Source organism: Sorex araneus, chromosome X (genome assembly GCF_027595985.1).
Source record: "Sorex araneus isolate mSorAra2 chromosome X, mSorAra2.pri, whole genome shotgun sequence".
Lineage (NCBI taxonomy): Eukaryota > Metazoa > Chordata > Mammalia > Eulipotyphla > Soricidae > Sorex > Sorex araneus.
This window is the reverse complement of record NC_073313.1, coordinates 199686740-199711051: the sequence shown is the minus strand read 5'-3', so window position 1 is coordinate 199711051 and position 24312 is coordinate 199686740. Positions and strand designations below refer to the sequence as shown.

Here is a 24312-nt window from a genome sequence, read left to right as displayed (position 1 = left end):
GTTTGCTTCATCAAAATCAAATAATGAGGACAGAAGGACTGCACAGAAATATAAAAATACTGGTGTCTGGTTCATCTGCACTATTAGGTTAGATAAATTTAGCTGAAAATAGTAAGATTATTTGGAGGTCATACTTAAGATAGTATGGCATACCTGGGAAGTCACCATATTCTTTTGTGTTTTTTTGTGTGTGATATTTTTCATTAGCCAGATGTATTTGGAAAGGGTTATACTTTTAATTACGTTAATTTATAGTAAATCCTTTTCATCCCCTGCTTTTTCTAAGATTTTGAGTAATGTGATGCTCTGACCTAGTAATAACATTATTATTTCTTGCCCTTATACTATTTTTTAACCAAACACTGACTACACATTAAAGGCTTTATAAGACAATTATTATTTTAATACATTAGCATCAGAATTTAACGGCTTGAACATGTATTAACTCCACATCTTGTCAGAATACTTAAGAATTTTTCTTTAAAAAAGAGCGTCCTCTTTCACAGTCCTAGGGTCATTTCTGTCTTAAGCCGTTTGGCAAGAAGTTAATGTATTTGCTGCCAAAAGGATGAAAATTTGGCATTGCATCTGTAAGATAAAAATCCTGCAAGGTGTTTTCATGGAGCACCACTGATGTGAAAAATGCTGTTGGTGGTTTGCCAAAGGAAGAAGCACAAGTCAGCCAAATACACCTCTCTTGTCCAGGTATCTGTTTAAGCCAAGAACCCTGAGAGTTCTCCTGTCTAATGAAATTTTTTGATTGTTCTTGTAGAAATGACTGTGGGATTTCCCAGTCCTGTGAATTCCTTGCTCCACAATTACCTGTGACCTTGAGTTAAATATTTGAGTAAATTTAGGTGCTTTGGATTTCAACATTTTTGTAGCTTGCTAATGGATACATAGTTTGATAATTTGATGGAATATATGAAGGTTTTCTCCAGAATAAAGTGCACATATGTACAAATGGATGACATGCATCTATAGATGTCCTAGAACCTCTTCTCTGGTGGAATAATGCCATTTCCCCAATTTTGGTAGCTATGCAGAACTTGAAGCAATTTTTCATGGTATTTTGTTTGGGGGCCACACCTGGTGGTGTTCAGGGGTAACTCGTGGCTCTGTTTTCAGGAATCACTCCTGCTGGTGCTCAGGGAGACCAGATGGGATGCTGGGAATTGACCCAGGTGGGCCACGTGCAAGGCAAGCGCCCTACCTACTGTACTATCTCTCCAGCCCAAAAATTATTCATTGTGAGACCACAGTATTTCAAAGTACCAAAGAAGGGGGCAGACAGATACTATTTGCATGCAGCAAACCCACATTTATTTCCTGGCACCATATATGGTCCAGTAACACCAGGGATCAAGCCCGGCACATGGCAAAAAACAGACCCAGAGCGCTGTCTGTTGTGGTGCCCCAAATCCAAAGAGAAGCAAAAACCAAAGTATCAAAGAAGGGGCATTCCCAATCTGGGGTCACCTGCATCTCCACTTGGTATGTTAATTCTTTCCATTAACATTATGGGTACCTCTATTCTTTGAAAAGCCTACCATGTTTTCTCTTGACAAAAACTTTGTTATCCTACTCTTAGCAACAAAAGTACCAATAACTTTTTAATTTTAATTTTGTATGCATGCTATTAAGATGGTCTGGAGCAATAGCACAGTGGGTAGGGCATTTGCCTTGCACGTGGCCAACCCAGGTTCAATTCCTCGGTCCCTCTTGGAGAGCCCGTCAAGCTACAGAGAGTATTCCGTCCCCACAACAGAACCTGGCAAGCTACCCGTGTCGTATTCGATATCCCAAAAACAGTAACAACAAGTCTCACAATGGAAATGTTATTGGTGCCGCTTGATCAAATCGATGAACAATAGGACGACAGTGCTAGAGTGCTACAGTGCTATTAAGACTAAAGGATAGCACTTAGACTAACTCTTTGCATAACAAATAAGCCTTACCACATTAACAGGCAGAAAAGGCCATGCCAGTGTTAAAGAATTTAAAATTATTGTATCACTGGAAGATAATACGTATAATTTTTACCTTAGCACTTAATGAGTTTATCTTCAACCTTTTAGAAAGTTTTCATTAGATAATAAAAATAGAATAGCCAATGTAGATCAATCGTAAATATTATTTGATCTGCACTGGCTATTCTACTTTTATTATCTAAGAAAATGTTTAAAAACACTTCCTCTCTAAGTTCTCTAAAGTGAAAATCAGAATAAAACATGGTCAAACTTCACTTTAAAAAAGCTGAAGCAATAGTTAGGTGGGTAGGACACTTGCTTTTCATGTGTCTGACCCCTGTTCAATTTCTGACACCACATACGGTCCCCCAAGCACCATCAGAAATGACTCTGACTGCAGAACCAGGAATAAGCCCTAAACACTGTTGGGTGTGATTAACATAAAATCAAATAAACAAACAAAAACAAAATATGGCCAACCTTCATAACCCTACTGATGAAAGCACAGAGATATATCAAAAATATAAGTAAGTACTAAAAATTTTCTTGGATAGTCCTTAAAATGAATTACCACCTTAGGCAAGACATAGAGCTATACTAAGGCAGAACAATAGTTAACCATCCTCCAATTGACATTGCATTAAACAGCAATTTTTTTAAAAAAGAGTCACTTAGTGTTCTATAGTCACACCAACCTCATAGAATAATTTTAAAGTTGGAAATTCTTTATATACAGATATTTCACAATAGTAGAATCATGATACTCCTCACCAAGAATTTATTGGTCTCCAATATATTTTAGTTTTTTAGTTAAGCTACACCTGGCTATGTTAAGCGCTTCCCCTGGTGGCTCTCAGGGCTGTGCCAGGGATTGAACCAACCAACAATGACCACATGCAAGAGAAGTGTCATAACCCCTCTACAATCTCTGTAGTATCCTTCAGAAATACGCTTTTATTGTAGCAAACCCTTAAAGCATAGTAAAATTGAAATAAGGTTAAAAAACATGAGCACAGGCCAAGAAGATGGCTCAAGTAGTGGCTAGAGCACATGGCGGGTGTGCTGGTTCCTCAGAGCATCGTGGACTGAACATGGTTCCTCAGAGCAACGTCCACTTTATGGTGGACACCAAACACCAAGTTGGGAGTAGACCCCAGCACAACTGAGGCAAAAGCAAAAGTTAAGGAAGAAAACTTTACCTATTTTGGAAATTTTATTAAAAATAATCCTGTAACCTAATCAATTAATGCAATATTCCTAAACATCATTATGCTACCTGGAAAGTTTAAAATAGAAAGAAGTCTATGAAATGCAGATTGTATCATAACTCAGACATATTAGCACTTTTAATCACTACCCCATTACTACATAATAGCATTATCTCACTTAACATTGCCTGGCAGGTAATCTGTGACAGGTTTCCTTTGTAGTTAAAAATTCCATAGCCTATGAATGAGTCAGAAGCTCTGAATAAAAAGTTTCAATATAAAACTATGTCTTAATTGTACAAAGTCAAAATAAAAATGGATAAATGGTGGAGAAAAACACAAAGATGATCTATTTCCCCTCTCTTTATCACAGAGTCGGCATCTAACCCAGGGTCCCACACATACAAGTCATATGCCCTGCCACTGAACTATGACACTGGTCCATGATGAAAATTTTAAAGGAAATAAAGAACACGAAACAACTGAGCTCTGAAAGACATATGTTGTACCATCATATCAGTGGAGATTGTTTAGAATGTGATTCCATTTGAAAAGATTTAAGTTATCTATAATGCCACAAACTGTTTAGATCTTAATAGCTATGGTGATGGCCTTTTTGACTTGCCCCATATGAGTATAAGAAATGAGTTGTGAGCCAGAGCGAGAGTACAGTGGTGCCCAAGTTTGATCCCTGGCACCATATATGGTCCTCCATGCTCCACCACAAGTTCACATGTGATTACTGAATGCAGAGATAGTAGTAAACCCTGAACATAGCTGGGTATGGCCCCCAAAGAGAAAAATAAAACAATAAACCAGCTGTTCTTTACTACTTTACTACCTAATCATCATCCCCCAAAAACAAATCATGGGGTCTTTATCTTAGAAAATACATGTCTTTCTTACCCACTGAAAACCAAGATTTTTCTGTAATTTTAGGCTTAAACTAAAATTGCCTTATTAGCAGTCAGGAATCAATTTCTATGGATTAAAAATATTAATAGTAGCACTGTTGCAAGTAGCACCGTCATCCCGTTGTTCATCGATTTGCTCGAGCGGGCACCAGTAACGACTCCATTGTGAGACTTGTTGTTACTGTTTTTGGCATATTGAATAGCCACAGGTAACTTGCCAGGCTCTGCTGTGCAGACGGGATACTTTCGGTAGCTTCCCGAACTTTCCAAGAGGGAAATCAAACCTGGGTGGGTCGGCTACGTGCAAGGCAAATGCCCTACCTAAACGTTTAACTATCACACACAATATTGTTATTAGGTGACAACTATGTGCCATTATCATTTTATGTTCATAAAAAATCTTTTGATAAAACTCTATTCTTCACTCTGCAAAGGAAGATGAGTCTTACAAACTTTAATTGCTATGCTCAAGGCCACCTGGATGTAAGTGGCAGAACACGTGAACATGTGTTGGAAGTGATTCCAAGGTTGAAACTTGAACCAAAGCTTTTAACCACTTATCCTATTCAACCTACTCACACTTAGTAATTTGGATTGAGTTCACCCAATAAACTACATAATAAAAGCACTTAAGAATTCAAGAAAACAATATGCAATCCCTATTTCTTTAGTTAATAAATTGCCCTAAATTTGCAAGGTTTTATTGTTTTAAACAAAGATGCTACCCAGATTTGTTAAAGTAACTCTTAGGCCTTTAAAATTGTGAATGGACAAAGTTGACCAGAATATTTATTATGTCATATCCGCATTGTAGTAACAAAGGCAGTTATTTATCTATTATTCAAACAAACATCATGAATGTAAGAAAAATGAAAACAAAAATTACTTTCTCTGTTCCTGGGCTCATTATAGTATGCATATATGTGACAGAGAACTTTTTTCTATAGAGTATGGAACAATGTTTTATCTCCTCTTTACTAAGCAAAGTTTAAATAATTTGTAATTTAATATAAAGGAAAATACATATAAGTCTATTTATGAATTTTCACCGGTAAGGAGTAGTTTTATGTACTGCATTTAAATAACAACACTAGAAAAGAGGCAGTAAAACAACAAAAGCATATAAAACTATATACAAAAAGTATGTAATAATTAGAAGCCCTTTGGTGTTGGGAAACTATTTTGCCTCTTGCAGTAACTCCATGTAATTGTGGAAATACTTATTCTTTTTTTGCGGGGGAGGGGAATAATGGACCACACCTGGCTATGCTAAGGACTTTCTCCTGGCTTTGTGCTCTGGAGTCATCCTGATGGTGCTCTGGTGATCATACGCATTACTTAGGATTGACCCAGGTCTGCTGTTGGTCTATCTTTCTGGCTCTGGGATGATTCTTGTGCCACGAAAAACACGTCAGTTGATTTTTACCTGCTCAAGAAGACATACTAAGAAGTACTACGAAAGCAATCAATAGTTTTTAAAAACCTGACTTTTAAAGTTATAAATTTGAACTATTTGGAAATCGATTTATTTAGATTTTTTTCTGTTTGGGGATCCTACCTGGCAGTGCTCAGGGCTTATTAACCCTGGCTCTGTGTTCAGAGATCACTCAGTTCTGGTGGGGCTTGGGGTATGCTATGCAATGCTAGGGATAAAACCCTGATCAGCCGTGTGCAAGGCAAGAACATTACCAGCTGTACTACTTGTCTATCCAGGTTTCCTCAGTATGGATTATTTTCTAAGCTCTAGACCAAGTATTACTGTAGTATTGATAAGCATCTAATAGTGAAATATAAATAAAATGTTTTAAATACATTTTATATTTTTGTATATACACTTTTCCATAAAATTGATACAATTATATTTAAATTAAAAAGTAATGATACAATCCAATTATTTGTTTAAATTGCTACTTAAGTAATGTTAGATTATATTTTGGATATGTATTTTGAGCATTTTTCTTCTATGTTCTAATTTTGTACTATTTCACAGGCATCAGAAGTTCAGAAGGATATATATATATTTGTTTATATATATATACATATATATACAAGCTTAAAACCTTCACATGCAATTTTGAGATGACAACAGTTATTTCTAAATTTTAAACTATATTCTATACTGCTAGACTGAATACAACATGCTTGCCCTAAAATCTTTTCCAAACTTACAATATGGTCTCTAGTTTCAAGTGATGACAAAGATAGACTAGTAATCACAAAGCAGGAAATTCATTTATCAAAAATCTTCACAGATCTTTTTGAAATCTAATCTAACACAAATCTTGAAGTATATTGATTGTATATCCTCAATGTTTTGAACATTACTATTTACTCTTTTACCTTCCAGATTTGATTTGATTTTCATTTACACAAACATGTTTTTCTCTATATATTTAAATATCCAGATCATAAACTTACTAAATCAGTGCCACTGAGATTTGTATGAAAATGGTATGGTTAAAGCTAATGCAAAAAATTGTTCAAAGTTTTGAGTGAATTTGCATAGAGACATAAATTATTCAGGGTAGTCCAAGCCATAAATTTGTTGCAAGACATATATATAGCTCTCTCCTGACTCACGGAAGCACAACAATTCTCTTTATATCACATTTGTCTATTATCACATTTTCTCCAGGAATCTTCATGGGCTCTTTGCTCACACTGTTTTTATTTCTATATTCAGAGCATGCTAACTTTGTAAATGTAACTACAGTTACATTTACAAAGTTAATAGTAGTGAACTGCCTAAATAAATTTTACTCTGGTTCTTCCCTCCTCTCTTGTTCTCCATCTCGAATACATACAGAGCCTAGTATATAGAAACAATGGACACAACTTGAGTTAAAGGCAAAATTTAAAGAAAATTGTTATTAAAATTTGTTGCATTGTTGTAAAAAAAATTTACTTGATAGTTTAAAGTATACATCTGTATACATGTATATAGGTATTTATATGTATATTTATACCTATTGCACTACATATACATATGACTATCAACATATCTTTTATAAAAATTGTAAAGAAACAATGTGAAGTCTACAAATATTTTTCTCTGGGCCAGAGGACAGAATATTATCATTCAACATAGGGAAATAATGCATTCAAATTACAACCCCCTTAGCAGCAGTTATTGCGATAAAGTTTCAAAAGAGAGATTAGAAGAAAAGGACAATCACAGTGTTCAAAAATTTTCAGAGAAAAACATGAATTCTTTTTCCTGAATTGATCTCAGAATTCAGGATAAATGTCATAATGTCCTACTGAGTGATAAAGGGTAAGAATCTGGCTCTGAATGGCTACTACAAAGTCAATTTCATAAATATTTGGAGTAATTGTCCTTCACTGCTTTAAATAGCCATCCTACTGTTTTGGCCCACCTCCTACTCACCCCCACTTTTAAATAGAAGATATTATCACCAAATAATCACTTCTTAATCATTGTAATAAAATTATCATTTTTTTCAGTGCAAAGAAAGTAATTAGGTTTATGGAAATATGAACTAGCACTTCGTATGTAAGCTTCATAAAATTTATTTTCAAATATACGCAAATACAGCAGCATAAAACACTAATTTCATGACTAAATATTATTTCTTCTCTTTCATTTTCCAATATGTCTTTGATACTTTTACAACCTGTAATATAGACAGATGCATTCTTGATGCAAATTAAAACATTGCCCCCATAAACATTGTGGCTGCTTGTATTGATAGAAACAGTTTTAATTATAAGGATAAAGGCATTCTGATCATGCATCTTTAATTATTATTATTTTTAAATGATTCTGAAACAAAAAAGCAATATAAACAGTAAAAGTGAGTACACATTTGTTTGATACAGGTCAGCTATACTATGATGTAATCATATATTTTACCAAGTGTGCTATCTAGTGCATAGACTTTTGTCCTGCCTGTGACATTTATGAGGATCACCCTACAATTCAGACCTAAGCAAAAGGAAAAGTCATAGGAAGTTAAACATGCTGAGTTCAAAATAGCTTTGTTGAAAAAGTACCAAAGAAAATTAAGAACAATTAGGAAAATGAAAGAAGCGTTTAAAGGATGTAACGCCCAAATAAACTCTTAGCTGTTTGGCAATAAAATACCCGAATGAAAACTCTCCAAACCCTAAAAATGAAATGCAAATTTAGCTTACTCAAACTGTTCTTATGAAAACGTTTGGATTATGAACAAAAGAACTCCATTATTTAATTCCAGATATCTCACAAGAATTTTGAGGCTAGGAACCGAGTTCTTACTTAAAATACATTTCTTCAAGACATGAAAACCCTTTCAAAGTAGTAAGTGCCGATTTTTACCTAGATGTTTCCATTTTAGATAGCTCTCTGAAATCAAATAAAGAAAAACAACTTTGCAAATGATGTAATATTTCAAAGCTTAAATCCTAGTTCTGTCTTATTTTAACATAAAACTATTGCATAGTAACAAAAACCCCAGGTTCAATCGAGAATGTTAATGTTTTCAACCGAGAAAACACTGACAAGATTTTTAAAAACTAGTTAAGGAAAGCAAAGCTGATCGCGATAAACCCTGCCAATTTCTACAATGAATTAAAACAGCCCATTCTTATCAGTGTCCTTTACAGAAACAAAACCAGGCGCATCATGAAATCTGTCACCGTACCTGCGTGCACTTTAAGCGACTACGGCGCACACGTTGTAAAATCTTCACTCTGAGAAATAAAGCACACTTCATTTAACTGCTGCAAAACACTGCTGCAGAAGAACCCTGTGCATTTTTTTTTTCAAGCAACACATCCAGCTTTCCACCAGCCCTGTGACCTTTGAACTCCCTTCTACCCCCGCCCCTCTCTCCTTCTGCAGTCTAAGCCTCGGAGCTGGCTTCATTTGCATAAGGCTCAGGCAGCCTTCCAGCAGCTGAAACGGAATGCTGGGTAAGGAACTGTGGAACTGCAGTTCTGCCAGAATACCTGAATCACTGGAGAACAGGAATACGCGATGGGGAGTGGGCAAGGATTTTGCTGGGCTCTCAGTAACACTCCCGCCCCCCACCCCCCAAGTCCATTAATGTATAAATGATTTTAACTCTTTGATTTAAAGTCCTGCTTTTGTCCCTTCCCTTCCAAAGAAGCTGTCAGTACCCCCAGACTATGGTAACCAAGGAAACCCAAATAGTCAAATACTTCATTTAAATACATGTGGAAGGCCAATTTAAAATTTTCATTAACTTCTCTTGTTTTTGAAACATAGCTCCATTTTTTTCCCCCGTGTTGGAATACACATGGCATGCATAATCAAGGACACAGGGTATTTCTTTTTGTTGTGGTTTAAACAGCATCGTACAGCCATAAATTTATTTTAGTCTCCATGCAAATACATGAAGTTACTATAGCGATTCTATAAAATGTTAAATGTGCCCTAGTGTCTTAGAGATGATCATCTTAAACGGTGTCCGGGAAATTAATTGTAAAGAATTTAGGTCCCAGGATGCCTTTAAAACAATAGAGCAGTAGAAATGTAGAGCAAAGTTAAGCTATGTATTTATATCTGAGGATTCATGTAGCAGTAATGCTTTTCTATCTTTGCCAAAGATGTTCAGTGTTGTGCTGTTATTTGCTAAAATTATTTCCTCCCTGTCTTCCTACACACAGCAATTTCTAATTAAAACATAAACTTCTCTATTGCTCATAAACCTAAGTGGTTATTTTCTAGATACAAAAGGTTATGCGTACATTTTTAAAAATATAATATGCATGACGGCACATCTTTTCTAAGTGGTGAATCTAAAAGAAAATCTGCATCATCACATAAAGCATTATTTTGAAATTAAGCTAATCTTTTTCTCCATTAGTGAGTGGATAATATCTATAAAATACAAGGTTTCATGCAAGAGTATTATTCAACTACCAAAACATGAAAAATATAAGGCACAAAACATATTAACAGATAATATACTACAGTAATTAAATATAAAATTCAGTGTTCTAGTAAATAGCACTATTAATACTTCCGTGTTCTCTTAATTTTTCTTAAAATTTAAAAGTATTAAAATATTCAAAACCTCCAACTTGTAAAATACAAGGAAGATATCAATAAATTCTAAAAAAAATCCACTTAATTTTTAAGCAATGTAAACTCTTGTAGTTCAGAAATTTTATCACTAAAAAATAAATTCAAACCCTTTAATCAAGCTATTTATCATGAATATTCTGCTTTATATTATTTTGAGAGAGAGGATTAGATATAACGTGATTTTTTTCTTACCCCTAAATTGTTAAAGAGGAGAAATACTTTTCAGTTTAATGTAACCATATGAATATTTCTCTAGCACATCTGACTATATCAATAATTTAATTGTATTGGGTCAATTCAAGTGCATCCTTCGTATTCCACACTACAAATACCTCGCGAAGTTTTTGTTTAAGGCAAAACACACATCAACCCATCCTAAATTAAGACCAATCAAACACGAAGGAAGTGTTGGAGTAATTCACAAAGCCACTGACCTGTTCAAATAGCTGTATCTTAGTTCTGGCACTCTTTATTCACTAGAATCCAAAATAAATTGATTATCATTTTACAATACTCGTCAGCATCACCGAAGGCACTGTTCTTCCTGGTTCAGTAGAATCTTCTTAAATTTGCCGGCCTTGTGTTTTATTGCTGGTACCGTCTGCTTTATTGTTCAGCGACAAGAGCTTCACTGCACAAAGACTCATTACCTACTGCTTGCTGCACGGCATCGCACGGCATCAGCCTCACTGAGGCTTCCTATATGTGATCACATGGGAGTTTTGTCTGAGAAAGACAAGCATGCCACTGACTTCACTATGTCTATGGGTATTTTTATCAAATGAGGTCTGCTAGGAGAAAGAAATAACAGATTATGAAGCTGCCTTAAGTCATTAATGCAGCACAACTTATGGAAATCCTTTCACAAGGCTTTTTTAAAAAAAAATATTATAGAAAATGCTTAAGCAGAAGCATTCAAAAGAAGCTAACTGAATTTTATTTTAATAAGAGGCCGAATACTAATGTAAGGAAGAGGAAGCAGCAAAATTCAGTTTCCTACCTTCTGCTTTCTGAAAGTACTTTAGCACAAATGTTAGGAGCCCTGATCAACTGAATGATTTGACAGTATGTTTTAACCTCTAGATTGCTGGCAAGATTCTTTCTTGCAGGTTATGTTTTTGAAAGGATAAGTGACTATCTCCCTCAAAATCTTTGCAATGGGAATTTCAATCACTAATACATACTTTCTATGAATAAAATAAAGATAATTTAATTCCTTTTCATAAAATAGATGAGAGGGCGAATCTCTTTTATTGATGTATCTAAAAGATGCAGATGATTCATTTATCTTCTCAAAAGATGACAGATTCCAAGAACAGCTGACTTAAAAGAACAATGAAGATTTCAATTTAAAGATCTAAAGGACATATGGTTCATATTAATTCTTAAAATCACAGTAACTTATTTTAGACAGCCTACCTCTATAAAGCATATGGCTTACCTTATCTGATTTCAGTGTTAACAAGTAGTTTTAGAGATGACTATTCAAAATGTGTAGAATTTTCTACTCCATGGTGGTTAAATTAGTATGAGATATACACATATTGATGGTCAGATTATATTTCAAAATATTCTTCAAAATAATTACCAAAAATTACTATTAAAATTTGGAGATTGTGACTTTCCATATGATAAAGCTATTTTAGATTTTGGTATTTTAAGGAGAAAAATTATTTATCATCTCTAATAATCTGTATACAATAAATTGGTCATTGAAATATTGTTGCTTGATAACCTCATTGAGGTTCTTATGATAAATATATGCAAAGTACAACAAAGGGCAAAGAAAGAAAAGTCAGAAGAACCATAAATGAAAATGAGAAAATCAATGTCCTGTGTAGTTGTATAGTACATTTCAATGGTATCTGTAACTAGTACAATAATCATAAACTCATCCACTTGAGCCTTCCATTAATATGAAAATATTTTCTAGAAATAATTATTTTCTGAAAATGTTGGTTTACTGTGTCCATTAAAATTTAAAAAAAATAATCTAGGCCAGAATTGGCAAGTGAATAAACCAATCTCTAAGTTCAGTGACTTATATGATTCTTTATATTTTTGGAGGTTTAGCATTGATTAAGAATGTTTTATGATTGATTTAAATAAATGTTTCTGGTGGGTTTTTTCAGACACTGAAAATATTGCAGATATGTTTTAAATGTCACCTTTTAATACTTTTTTTTTCAAAAGGCAGGTTTTTTTTATTTGCACAGAGAACTATACTAACATTATACAAAACCTTGGGAAATTAAAAGTAAATGGAAATCAGACTGTTCCGACTAATAGAGTACCTCTGGATTCTTAAAGATGTGTACACTCTAGCTAATATCTTTAATGATGTCGTCATGCTAATGTACAAGGAAATAAACAAAAGGCAGCCATTTTTCTCTTACTGCATCACTTCAAAAACAGTGAAATAAAATGGTTGCCAAGAGGAAGGAAAGAGTCAGCAAAAACTAAGTTACTTCAATAATCTTTGGAAAGGGGAAGGCAAGAGTTGTGAATTTGAAAATAAATGATGCAAATATGTGAAATTGTATAACTGTATATGAAGAATTAATTTATAGTACAAAGAAAATATACCTAATATAAGACATGTAGAAATATCTAGAGATTAAAATAAATTACTGGTTCAATTGTGAGCCTCCATAGGAAACATTATAGTCTATAAACTTAATATATACAGTGTAAGATCCGGTTAAATGCGTTAATAATTGAAAAACAGTATCAAGAGAACATAAGAGAACTAGAAAGATGTTGAAAGGAATTAACAGTATAGTAATAAGTTGCTGATGTTGACAATGAACTGGCTCAGTGATTCTATCATCTTATGCCTCAGTTGTCAAATTTGCAAAACTGTAATAGAAAAGTCTTTTGATGAAAAGCATATCATAGAAATATCAAGCAATTTTTTTATAACTTTGTTTTCTAAACTGATTCTAACCATTTGTTGTCAACTAATATCAGTAAAATGAAACATAGTGATATAAATTCTAAAGATTATTTAAAGGAATTTAAAAACTAATGACCTTAATAGAGGCAAACAGGTACAATAAGTAGATAAAATATTTGGAAACAAGAGGCAATTTCTTTTCCAATACATGCAGAAAAAATAATAAATAAATTTAGTAAATAATTTGAAACAAATCTTAGAGAATTGCCTCAGGACTAGGATGAAGAACAACATGGGAGTCTCTTTCTGATCAAAATTCTGGAACTCTCAGTAACATGAATAGAGAATCGCACAGGTTTCTCATCCTCACATTACACTATCAACCACGATGGCTCTACTTATGTAACAGTTTCATCAACTAATATTTCTTTATATTTGAAATTAATAGACACAGGAGCGTAGCTTAAAGAAGAAAATTTCATCTAAGCTAAAAGAAGATTTCAATTTACTGTCACATTAAAAGCTGCGAATTGTAAACAGTGTTTTTATTCTTACTATAGACTCTTGGTTTTCCTCAAGTGACAGAGGGGCATCACATCATAGAATAATTTTGCTCGTTCCCATTTTGTACAAAATAATAACAATTTTCAAAATAGATCCAAAAGATTGCTAATTCATACAGTAATTTGGGTATAGAAATGCAAAATGGATAATCTCATTCTATTGCATGATGGAAGATGGATAAGATTTACTGATACCATCATCTGTTTTTCCTGGAATCAGTAATTGGTATGTACACTAGAGCCTCATATTGGATTTATCCTGATTCAGCTGGATTTTCTTGCCACATTTAATTCTCCTTCACAACACATACAGAGATGTCAATAAATTGGCCATGTCAACCTCAAAATCCAAGACTAATTCAATTCAATTCAACAAACACATATTGAGAGGTTACCACATACCAAGCTCTGACAGTTATTGGGACATAAAAATGGAACATATACAGTTCTCAAAAAAGATGATAATCCCTTTTAGCTTAAAAAAAGTTTATTTTTATTGCTTAGTATGTTATGGGAAGATAGTAAGAAAGTAGAAGAACATTATTTTTATATGGATAATTTATGGACTTAACATGTATTTCATGAACAATCATTACAACTTTTCTATTTTCAATTATTATTTCTTAAGCACAGAAAAATTTGATAGCAGGTCATTTATCAAGTGTTAAAGGCACACGCACCCACACATGTACTTATGATGACAGCAAATTCTATGCTATCATTTTAACCAAGAGATAAAGCTTAGTTTTAGTGATTTGCTTAACCAGTAAAAATTGGAGAAGTGATGCTCTGAAAATTTCAAGGCTAAATCATAAAAAATCTTGCAGTTCTTGTGCAGTTCTTACATTTTTCTGTCAGAACACTGCCACACAAGAGGATGGACTATCCTGAAACTGTGGTGGTGAAAAAACAAAATGTATCAGGACAGTTCTAATTGAACACAGCATTCTAACCACTCCTACACTTGTTCAGTAATCTTGAGCAGTCCAGACTTACCCAGCTACCAACTTGGCATCATGATGTGACCCTAATTTTCACTGTTTATAAGAGAATCATTTAGCTGATCATTTCTCAAATTCTCGTCCCATATAGTTTGTTAAATAATAAAACAGCTATTCTTTTAAGCAGAGTACTATAGTGATAACTGGGACACACACGTATATATTATGCATACATGATCTATCTATATAATGTATAAATGATCTATTATTGTATACCAACACATAAATATGACAGTGACAGTGCAATACACTTGAAAGTATCATCATTATCATCATCATCACCATCCCACTGATTTTCTTGAGCGGTCTCAGTAACGTCTCCATTCGTCCTAGCCCTGAGATTTTAGAAGCCTCTCTCTACTTATCCATTCCAACGGTGTTCTTTCAGGGTCATGGGTATGAGACCCACCATTGTTACTGGCTTTGGCATATGAATATGCCATGGGAGCTTGCCAGGCTTTAATAAAAACTTAAAAACAAAAACCTTCCACTCACAGCCCAAAGGGTTGGGTGCAGTCTGACCCCAGCAGCAGAAAGAGGATGAAGAAGGTGAGACCTGGCAGAAGAGTCGCTGGGGAAGAGCTGGGAAGTACTCGTTTCCAATCCTTGGGCCCACATCCCAGAGTCCCCCCAAGTGACTAAGGAACCCAATCATAACACCCCTTGCCAGCATTCTGAGCAGTGGTTCCTGCTATCCCCAAACATCCCTTGCATCCCTTCCCCAGCCCTCACAGGCAACCCCAGAAGACGACCGAAGCAGGGGAAAGAGCTCATTTAATGCCATCATGACAGGGGACAAACCTGAAAGCACACAAAAAAGAAAATCTTGGGTACATATTCAAAGTAATCATTGAATTTTATTCAATTTAAGGGATAATGGATGCCTTTGCAATGGGTGCCTTTCCACCCTTGGGAGCACAGAAAAAGGAGGATCTAAAAAACTGGGGACTTTCACAGCAAATAAGGGTTTATTTATCTCAGAAAATGATGTTTTAGGCATGTAGTTTCTGAACTAATAGCAAAGAGACCATACTAGTTAGAAGTAAAGGGAATTCCCGGTTATGAAATGTCACACTGGGGAACTCCCAAAAGCAAGTGCAAGAGTTCTACTAACTACAGTAAGAAACTCAACAAATCAATATAATGGAGAGTTAGGTTTATTTTGTTGAAGAATAAAATGGCAGCCTACTTTTTCTTCTGATGCTCTGAAGCTTGAGCTGAGGAGATGTTTTGCAATGTTTAAGATGTTGAAAAGTCATAAAAGCTTAAAAAAAGTTGTGTGGTCAGAGTAATGAAAAAGAAAGACAACTTTGATAGCTGAGAGCTGGTTAGTCAGTTAAAGTACTGAATTAAATCCCAAGAATCTAACAAAAGGAGATAGGTAGAATGATGGGGGCATGAAATAAAGAGAGTGAATCAGTAATCAGAATAGGATTCATCATAGGAAATTAGGAATGTTTAAAATGTGTTGATGAGTTTGATGTTTGATCTTTATAATCTTAAAAGTCAATGATTATATGATTCAACAACCAACTCTATCTAATAAGTAGAGGGCATTAACATAGTTTGTCAGACAGATTCAGTGATTTCAATGTTTTGACTTAGACCTCAGTTTGCCAACTTTCTAGTATTGTGGAAGTTGTTAATATCAATTATTGTAATTTGAGAGGCTATTAAGGACTATAAAGCAATAGGAACTTTCTTAAATAAAACACATGGTAGCACTGTAGCACTGTCATACTGTTGTTCATTGATTTGCTCAGGCAGGCACATGGAAGATATTTCAATGTATTTTTAATATATTATTTAGAAATTTTGGGAGAAAGTTAGGAAAAAGAAAAATTTGTTCTAGTTCTGCAAAGATAAAAGCAGACAATTTGGATATTGTAAATAAACTAAGACATAGAAAACACATGCACAACATGACCTATCAAATTAAATAAGCTTACTTGTCATTTCATTATTTCAGTTCTTAGTTCTAGCTAGATATTATTTTATCAAAGTAACAGATGCTAAGCTAAGAGGCCAATCATACAGCTTAAATGGTAGGAATAGTTCTATAGCTGTTGCTACTGCATATACAATATGGACATAAATCATTTGAACATGGCTGTGAAGTCTTTATGCAAAGTGACACTGAGAAGAAAGTACCCATGTTTTCTCTCCACTCTTCAGTCTCATTATCACCACAAAAGTGCTAGAAAACAGTATTTATCAAGATAAAGGGGCAAATAAAGCAAACCTGCTCTCCTGGGACACAAGAATACATTAATTTCTTAATGATCATCAAAATCAATTTTAGTGATTTTATTTTACTTACATGCTGAATTGTATGTTCAAGGTGGGAAAGAATAAAATGTGGAATAAAAGAATGTATGCTACAATCAAACATGAACTAAGTAAATGAAGAAGAATAAAAAAAAATTAATACCACCAATGTCTATTCCAAGTCAATAAGAAAGTTACGCCATAACTAAAATGGTTCTGACACTATTTGGAGTATCAAAGGACAAGAAAAAATGTTTTCTATATTTTATTTCAGTAACAAAAGTCTACAAACACTCAGGTTCTAGTTGAATACACTTTGATTTTTATAACATAAGCACACAGAAAGGATTTTGCCATGTTATTCAACTGTAGTTCATTCATTCATCCATTCATTTACACATGCATACATTTTTTAAAATTTTATATTTCTGCATGTCATATGCACAGAATCTTGTTCAATGCTCTGATACATTCAACAGAAATAGGTTAATAGTGGCTCGCCAGTGTGAGTTAGCATTTAAACACTCAAACCAATGTAGTGTGGTTTAAATGTGGTGACTTACTTGGATCATGTTTCCTAAAGTAGTTGTGGTGGGTTTTACAGAAAAGATGACATAAGAAATATGTTTCAAGGGATTGGGCAGTTCTTTTGTAGAAAATGAGAAAAATAAGGAAAGTATTCTAGCCAATAAGGGTTTGAATATGTACACATTATGAGACATAACTGATTATGTGTGAAGGAAACTTAAAATTTCTCTGTGAAATTGTTGGATTATGCATTTGTAATTCTGAGATATTTTGAACTCATTGTAGAGCAGATTACACTAATAGTGAATAGTTGAATAATTTGATCACTGTCACTGTATCACTGTCATCCCGTTGCTCATTGATTTACACGAGCAGGCACCAGTAACGTCTCCATTGTGAGATTTGTTGTTACTGTTTTTGGCATATCGAATATGCCACGGGTAGCTTGCCAGGCTCTGCCATGCGGGCGGATAGTCTCGGTAGTTTGTTGGGCTTTCTGAAAGGGGTGGAGAAATTGAACCTGGGTTGGCCGAGTGCAAGGCAAACGCCCTACCTGCTGGGCTATCACTCCAACCCAATTTCATCAAAATTACATTTTATTAGGTAATTCAGGAGAAGGAATTGGAGAGAGGTCCAGAAAGAAGGAAGACCCAATTAGACAATTTAAATATTCCTGAGGAAAAAAGAAACAAAGTTTTGAATAAAAGCAGTGGCAACACTTGGTCATGAAGAAGGACATTGAAGTGGATAAAGAGATACATAGGGAGTGATGGAGAATCCGGAATGCGAAATTTTGAATTTAGAAGAAAACACATTAACCAAGGTAAGCAATACTAAAGAAAAACTTAGGAATTTATTTGATCATAGACTCTTATTGGCCCCCTGTACAAGGCAAGAATATGAAGTTCTAAGAATAGAAAGATGTCATCTTAGTCTCTGAGTGCTAAATGGCTAGTAGGAAATCTCATAGAACTGTTACTCAAATTTCTATTACAGCGAACTTTTAAAAATATAGACTTTCTCTCAGTGGCCTCATTAAAGGTTAAGAAAGAACAAAGTGACTGCCCCCTTTTTTATATTAAGAGTGAAAATCTGGGAAACCATCAATTAAACTTAATTATGGTTCTCTTATAACAAAACTATATAAATTGATCCATGTAGATGAAAATCATGATCTTGATCACCTCTATGGTTTATATTAATCACACAACATGAAGAAATACAGGACTTAATTAGATTTCTCCTTTAGGCAAATGTTTTAATGAGCTTAATCCGGTGACTTATTAATGCTAGTGACTGGCTTCTTTGATATAAGGCATGCATTTTTCTTTCTTGTTCATAGTCAGCTTTCCATTTAGTATTCATTATTCATGTCTATTTTTATCAAAGAGCACTATGACATGAAACCATGATGCAAATATGGTTAGTTTTAATTTTTAGTTATTCAGGAAAGAAAATTCTACACTCTTATTTAACATATGACTACAATGTATGTGTGTGCTCTTTCTTGGTAGAAGGTAGTTATTTAATTCAGGTAGTCAGGTAAGTGATGGATATTCTTTATACAATTGTTTTAGTTAAGAATATCAAAATTCCATTGAACAAAAATAATTAATTTTGTAAATAAACCAGAACAATGTTAATTGTAGTCTTAGAAAACTTTATATAGATATTCTGAGAATTTTAGGTGAATTAAAAAGTCATGTGTAATTAACAATGGAAAAAAAAGGCAGAGACATATTTTCAGACTATTATGACCCTTTAGCTGACAACCAATAATACAGCAATTGGTAGTTTTGTCGGCCATAGTATAACTCAAACCTTTTCCTTTAATTACTGATAGTAATCTATGGAACATGCTATTACCATGACTAAGATAAAATTGGGCATTATACTGCTACCATTTCACAGCCATTCATGTGAGGAGACTTTAACATGTCCACATATATTTATTACATTTTTTTGGTGGCATTCCTTTGACCTAATAAACCTATAACTACAACAATCCATTACACCATTACTCAAATTAACTATATTCTATAGCTACTATGGAATGAGTGGACAGCAATGAATTTATGGTTCAGTGTACCACAGAAGAAAGCCATTTTTATTATAAAGATATCTAAAGAAACCATACTTACAATAATTAAAACTTGAAAGTACCTAAATATAATTAATTCATATTTGTCAATGTGGTAAAACAGCAGAATGTTAAACACACATTAAAGTCAGAATCATGATTATAAAACAATATGCCTGTTTACAAAATAATTAGTAAAAATTAAGCCAAAATATTAGACTCATATGATTACAACTAGTACATATAGAAGACTAGAGAGAAATAATTAAGCAATTATGTATAAGTCTAAAGCAAAATATACACGTAGTATCATTCTCTAAAATACATGATCATAAATAATTAGAAAATACAATCAAAATTATAAAGTGTCCTCTATAGAACACTGGTAATAGGTGATGTTAATTTTATCTATGTTTTCTATTTTCTGATTCTAATACAATATTAAATTTTATATTGCAATTATTATCATTTAAATCATAATTGATAGGAAAGCATTAAAAAATAGGAATTTTGTTGAAACAATTTCAACTGTTTTAAGTTTTAAGATATGAACAAAAGTTAACTTGAGCCTCACGTTCCACACTTAGGCTCAGTTGATGCCCAATGTCATCTTATTTGATAAAGACTTGGAAATTGATTTCTCCCACTCTCTTCTTAGTTGTGACATCTGGCGGCCAGTGCTCATTTGGTCTCACATCTTCAGTTGTGGTGGTGCTTCTACATGTGCTCACGGGGGATTACAGTCTTCTAGTGGTGGTGCTCTCACAAATTCTTCACATAGTGTACACAGGGGGTGTGATGGCACTCACTTATTAATCATTTATGTTCCACTGATGGTCATGGTATTTGTTAATCTTTACTTTTTTATATCTTTTTTTTGTGGGAGCAGGGCTCCCCACACACTCAGGGATGCTCAGGGATTATTCTTGGTTTTGTGCTCAGGGATCACGGCTGGAAGGGCTCAGGGATCATATATGGTTCCAGGGATCATATTCGGGTTGCCATATGCTAGACCTTAAACCCTGAACTATCTCCCCAGCCCATGCTACCTCCTTTGAATCAAATGCTTGCAAGGGCCAAATACATTATATATGATGTTTACATATGATATCGTTGTGGTGGATGGACAGCAGAACTACTAGGATCACCCACAGTTCATGTAAAGAGTGCTGAGGATTCCAACTCACAGCCCTATTCTTGTAATACAGGCACTTTTGTGTTACCACTGAACCAACTGGGGACCCTTAACAGAATTGTTTTCTAATTAATGCACAGATTCTTCTTCAACATTTTTTTCAGCAAATACACATTGTTGCTTTTTTCTGCATTAGCTTTTGTAGTATACCAGAAGACTGACTTGCCTACTCCCACCCTTTCTGTAGGTTGCAATGAACCCCAAAGGGTGGCACAGTGAAGTGTAAGTGACTGGCTGACAGTGAAGTGTCAGTGACTGGCTGCTGAGTCTAACATTAGGATAAATAATTTTACTTGTCTAGAGGAAAAAGACTACACGTATGTTCACAAAATCTGGTAAGGATGCTAGGGAGCTTTGATATTGTCAGTCACTTAACATTATTAATAGTTTCTTAGAAGTTGCAGTTTTAAGTGAAAGAAATAATGAAGCTGATTTGACTAGAACCTATTTGATGTAAACTTAGAATTAAGTTTCTGTGACAATTTCCCTCCACTAAGACATTACTGATTCTCTAAAGACCCAAAACACTTTAAATGTTAATCAGGCATTCATAACTATTCATTCAATTCCCAAACTGTTTATTCCCTTTGAGTGGTGGGTGGGGCCTCTCTTGGCAGCCCAGGGTTCAAGTCTGACCAGTCTTGGGAGAAGACACCTCTCCATCATCACAGGACTCAGATACACCCAGCCTCACTTGGACTGGGGCATGTAGAATTTATGAACCTGATGTATATTTCTTCGGGAGGGATCAGTAAGGAATCAGATTTCTTGGAGAAAATCTTCACAGCCATGAGAAGAATGAAAATTCCACAGACTGTGCCTTATCCTGGAAAAATTGATCTTTGTGGGTTTTTTGTTTGTTTGTTTGTTTGTTTTGGGGGCCACATCCAGCGCTGCTCAGTGGGCTATTCCTAATTCAGTGCTTAGTGGTTGCTCCTGTGCTCACAGGGCCATATGTGTTGGAATAGAAGCTAAGGTTTCTGCATTCAAAGCATGAGCTTTAATTTTTTGAACTATCCCTCCAGTCCTGGAGAATTGATATTTTCCCCAACATCAAGGTTGGAATGAAATGACATAAAAAGAAGTGTTTTTAATTTTTTCCATTTTTGTTTTTTGGGCCACACCCTGTAGCTCTCAGCTTGCTCCTAGCTCTGCAGTCAGGGATCACTTGTGGTTGGGCTTAGAAGGACCATATGAGTGCTAAAATGACATGAAATGAAACTTCATTCAAGAGCCTTCTATGCATGTTTAAGGATAGAAGAAAGATCTAGAGGACATTTTAAAATCTGTGGCTAGGCATTATAAAGTTCCAGTAAGAATTTAAAAACAAGGGAAAAAAGGAAGGTCTGGAATGAATGCACCAAATGAAGAAAACATTCGTTTCTTCATTCTAAGTCTTCCTTATAAGTGAAGGTGCCCGCAGTGCGTGTCCAATAATTCAATTTGGCTTTCTTATTATTCCAGAGAGACTTGCTACTGAGACTTTGGGACCCTAAGCACACTATTGGTGGGTTTTCTTATGGTTAATTAATTGTATACTTAGAACCAATTATAAAATATTCTCAATGTGCTTGACAGGCAACAATTTGAGAGGTAACTTCTTTAACTATTATTTTTTGGTTCTGGAAGCACATTAGCTGTGCTCAGTGGGCACCACTGGTACTCTCCTTGGTGATCATTTCCAGCAAAGCTCTGAAGGAACAGTGGTACCAGGGACAAATAGCTGCATGAAAAGCAAGCATTCAGACCATTGAGTTCTCTTTCCAGATCCAAATGGCAACTTGTAATATGTACTGAAAAATAAATCTGGGGTTATTAATACAAAAGTTTAGAGTTTATAGTGCCTCATTACTTTTTTTTTAATATTTAGGTCACACCTGGCGATGCACAGAAGTTACTCCTGGCTCATGCACTCAGGAATTACTCCTGACAGTGCTCGAGGAACCATATGGGATGCTGGGAATCGAATCCAGGTCAGCCGCATGCAAGGCAAATGCCCTACCTACTGTGCTATCACTCCAGCTCCCATGCCTCATTACTTTTAAATGACCGTAAAATTTCTTACATCTCTTTTCTTCATCTGGACATGCCTTATCCTTCTTTAACCTTCATCTTAAACATGCCCTTTCTTTAAAACCTGTCTCCATATCCTATCCCACATACAGAGCAAAGATTATGCATTTCTCTTCTGTCTCTTTTTTGTCTCTGTATATTACTCTACTATACACCTATTTTTAAAAAGCCCTGTATTATCTCTCAATCCCTACTATACATTTTACAACATTATATACTATTAATGTATTAGCAATTCTAGAAAGAGTCCAGTAGACTGGGTGGCAAAGATGAACTTTCCCTTATTTACATTTTTTTAGAGCCAATATGACAAAATGTTGACACTGTAGAACATGTTCTTATTAAAGTGTTGTTAGAATATATATATATACATATATACAAAGTGTTTATGTTGTTAGAATATTGACATAAAACATACTTATATTGCTGACCTCAGAAGGTTTAATAAAACTGGTAATAGCAGTCTGTTAAGAGGACCAAATTATTGCTGAGCACTTGTTTCCAGCTTGTATTTTTCAAGCTTGTCTGAATAAGAACAGATAAAAAGCTGGAGATATTGGACATACTTCCTCCCCCAATCCCTACAGAAGAATGATGAGAATTGGATCAGACAGGATACCTTGCAATTTTCTTCCTCTTGTAACTGTTCCATAGCTAGTTACATATTTACAGCCTTGTTAAAAAATTTCTTCCAGGGATAAAACTTCTTGGGTATTTTTCTTAACTATCAATCATTACTACTACATCCATTTGCAAACCATTTTCTCCTTCTTTTCCAAATAAAAAAAAGAAATGAAACCGTGTTAAAACATTTCCTATGACCAATAGTAGTCCCAGGAATTTTGTACACATTAACCTAAGTTTCTTTGAAGTTAGAGGCTGAATTTTCAGCATATCAACAGCTTATATATTAAGGGGAAACTCACACATTGATAATCAGTCTCCACAAACATTTTCACAGTTTGGATAAATCTTCTACCAAATGTAAGAATTCTAATAATACTATTTCTCTCAACAGAAGTTTCTGTTAATTCTTGGCACTCTGTTAAATAAACTATGTGAAAAAGATCAAAATGTCTTGTGCTAAATTACATATAGGAGAGCTTTTTGTTCATACTCATTCAACATCAATTTCAGGGGACTTTAATAGTCATTAACATAAGAAATACTTATTGAGACATTGATTGATAATGAGAACTTTCACAATTCTCACCATCCAACCTCAAACAGATGGGCCAGAAACAGAAATGGATTTATATAAAAAAAATTGTTTCCTAAGTTTTTGTTAATCAAAGCATCAATTTCTTTTCCTTAAAGGCATACTGTGCAGTAGAAAATAGTAACAGATCAGCTTAGTTGTAAAGCATTTCCTAAAACAGAAGAGATTGTATGGCGGACTGAATTGCAACAATTTTTATAAACAGTGTCTTTGAATTCAGAGATGAGAGAGTAAATGAGATTTTGTAATATTTACACAGAGAATAAAATCCAAATGAACAGTCCATTTTTGGATTCAGTAGCTATATTGACAAAATCAAAATGACATTTTGTGGAATTTTAAGAA

General features: G+C 34.4%; 1 protein-coding gene across 4 annotated transcripts in view; it reads right to left on the bottom strand.

The window, feature by feature from the left end:
• Nucleotides 1-24312, bottom strand: part of CSRNP3 (cysteine and serine rich nuclear protein 3) — a 218588-nt gene that overhangs the window by 95993 nt on the left and 98283 nt on the right. The window contains exon 1 of one of the 4 annotated variants that reach the window (XM_004601121.2): nt 10579-10754. The exons of 2 other annotated variants lie outside the window; for them this stretch is intronic. The gene's annotated coding sequence lies outside the window, so the exon portion shown is untranslated. Of the gene's footprint in view, nt 1-8735; nt 8839-10578; nt 10755-24312 lie in introns of those variants that run through there. One more of the 4 variants, XM_055119999.1, reaches the window with a different exon arrangement.